This window comes from Chenopodium album, chromosome 1, assembly GCF_948465745.1.
Source record: "Chenopodium album chromosome 1, dcCheAlbu1.1, whole genome shotgun sequence".
NCBI lineage: Eukaryota > Viridiplantae > Streptophyta > Magnoliopsida > Caryophyllales > Amaranthaceae > Chenopodium > Chenopodium album.
The window spans coordinates 43,508,070-43,511,127 of NC_137834.1; the positions used below are offsets into that span (position 1 = coordinate 43,508,070).

At 43.0% G+C, this 3,058-nt stretch overlaps 1 non-coding gene across 1 annotated transcript; it reads left to right on the plus strand.

The window, feature by feature from the left end:
* The first annotated feature begins 2,689 nt into the window (after nt 1-2,689).
* Nucleotides 2,690-2,796, plus strand: LOC145565233 (small nucleolar RNA R71). The gene has a single exon (XR_014094994.1). It is a non-coding gene; the product is annotated as a small nucleolar RNA R71 (small nucleolar RNA).
* The last annotated feature ends 262 nt before the right edge of the window (nt 2,797-3,058 follow it).

The window sequence follows — 3,058 nt, forward strand, 5'->3', positions numbered from 1 at the left end:
TAGTCGCCCGGTCGGGCGATCTATTGCTTCGATTATCTCCAATTCTCGCGCCCGGTCGAGCGCCATTCGCCCGATCGGGCGATCTCTCAACCGTATTTTTGGATCTTCTCGCGCCCGGTCGGGCGCCCTTCGCCCGATCGGGCGATCTGTAGGCCAAAAATTTCGCCCTTCTCGCACCCGATCGGGCGAGGCTTGCCCGATCGGGCGGACAAATTAGTCCGTATACGACGAATTTCACGCCCGATCGGGCGCCACTCTCCCGGTCGGGCGAAATTACTTACTTTTAGATCCTTACTCTCGCGCCCGATCGGGCGAGCTTCGCCCGGTCGGGTCCGAGACTAAATCAGCGAAAAATTAATTTTCGTCTTTTCTCCAAAATTTGGCTAACTCTTTTCCTTCAAACCTGTACAAACACTCATAGAACTCGTTAAATTCCCTCATCTCTCCTCTCATAAGAAAAAGAAAAGAAAAACTAGTCTAAAAGCACTAAAAATACGGGTTGCCTCCCGCAAAGCGCTGGTTTATCTAGGTCCCGCATGACCTCCTTACCAAGTACAATATCTAGAACCCTTGGCCTAACGCTTGATCGGGTGGTTTCTCACCCGGTCTAGCGGTGTTTAGGCTGCGATGCGGCTTCCTGACATACCTTGTGGGACGCTAAATCACCTTATCTGGTGGATCCCCCTTGACTTGTACTGGGGGATCTTCAATGCTAGGCACTAAAAATCCTTCTTCGATCGAGTGTTGCTTCAAATTGTCATTGCATTCAACACTTGCAACTCGATCTGGCGGAATACTTATCGTAGGCTCGATTCGCACAACTTGCTTGATCGGTTCCACCTTTTCATCCTCAAAGCCAAGACCAACATTGTAGAGTGCTCTTTCTATTGCATGGACTTCCTTCTGCCATTTATCTATCTCATCTGAAAAGGATGCAACACAAGATACCGCCTCCAAGGGATCTTTTTCAAGGGCTTGGGGCTTGTTAGAATAATTTACAACCACATTAACACTGAAACATTTCTCCTCAGTCATGGAGCTTTTAGAGGCATTATTCAGATTAAAAACAACTTTATCATCCCCTACTGATAGTGTTAACTTACCACTTCTTACATCTATGACTGCTCCTGCAGTGTTAAGGAATGGTCTACCCAAAATAATTGGGGTTTACGTATCCTCAGCCATATCAAGAACAACAAAATCTACAGGTTTATAAAATTTACCTACTCTAACGGGAACATCCTCTAAAACACCTAAGGGGTATTTGAAAGAACGGTCGGCCATTTGTAGAGTTATATTGGTGGCTTTTAATTTACCCATATTCAACTTAGAACACATTGATAATGGCATGACGCTAACACTAGCACCCAAATCACATAATGCATTATCAATCAAGAGATTGCCAATATGACAAGGGATAGAAAAACTACCCGGATCTTTTAATTTAGGTGGAGACTTATTTTGAAGTACGACACTACACTATGTAGTGAAAGCTACTGTCTCTACCTCACTAATAGACCTTTTTCTCGTCAATATTTCTTTCATAAATTTTGCATACGAGGGGATTTGTGTGATTAATTCAGTAAAGGGAACTGTTACCTTCAAATCTTTAACCACCTCCAGGAACTTACCAAACTGCTTATCCAAGTTTGTCTTCAATTGACGATTGGGGAATGGAAGTTTGATAATTGGCTTTGGAGCATTATTATTCTTGTCTGGAGTAGCCACCCTCTCTGGAGTTGTACCCTGCAATGTAGAATTAGATATGTTAGTATTATCCTTTAGCGCTGCAGGGCTATCAACTACATTGTTTGGTTTAATGGAATTAAGATTAGCATTATTTGATAAAACAGGTTCATCAACTTTGGGCATAGAGGGCCCTTCATAGTTTGAACCACTCCTTAGAGTAATTGCAAATGCTTGATCCGTAGGCTTAGTCGGCTGTGCCGGCAGAGCTCCCTGTTGGCGGGCTTGTAGAGTAGCGGAGAGTTGCGCAATTTGATTATCCATAATTTTATTATGCGCTATAATTTGATCAATTGTCGCATCTCTTCTCTCCATGTGCTTTTTCATATTAACCAACATTGCTCTAATTTCCACCAGAGAAGGGTCAGAAGACGGGGAGGGTTGTTGTGGCTGGTTCTTCTGGCTAGCATTGGGATGATAATATTTCTGCTGCTGTGGCGCTTGTGGTTCTTGTGGTGGTGGATTTTGAACATTAGTGCTCCGGTAGGAAAGGTACGGAAGATTCCGATACCCAGGATTGTAGGTGTTGGAGTATGGGTTATTCTGCCTAAAAGCTTGGAAGGCATTAACTTGATCCACGGAACTCCTGCAATCTTGCTCCCAATGACCTACAATACCACAATTTTCACAGAAATCCTCATTAGAATTATTATTAATCGCAGAAACATTGGCTACATTAGCAGTGCTCAGATTATCTAATTTTTGGCAAAAAGAGGTTAGTTGAGCTTGCAAAAAGGATACAGAGTCGACACTATGCTTTCCCTTGTTAGCAAATCCTCTGGGATTCCCATATTGGGAATTGTGTATCGCCATATCTTCAATAACCTAACCTGCATCATCAACATTAAGATTCATAAATCTCCCACTAGCTGCAGAGTCTAAAATTATTCTAGAAGAATTTCCAATGCCGTTATAAAAGGTTTGGATCAACTGCCATTGCGCTAAATTATGGTGAGGGCATTCTCTTTGTAAGTCCTTGAACCTCTCCCAAACCTCATATAAAGATTCATCGGCTTCTTGGGCAAAGTTCTGAATCGCACTCCGTAGTACTGCTGTTCTCTCTGCAGGATAATACTTGTTATAGAAATTCAAAACAAGAGTTTCCCAGTCAGTTATACCAAGTGTAGTTCTATTTAAGCCCTTAAACCACAATTTAGCTTTTCCAGTTAAAGAGAAGGGTAAGAGAATCTCCCTGATTTGTTCTTGAGTGACCCCGGCTTGCCTGATGGTGTTGCAATATTGACAATAGTCGGCAATGTGAAGATTCGGGTCTTCACCCTTGGCTCCACTGAATTGCTTCCTCTCTATCATC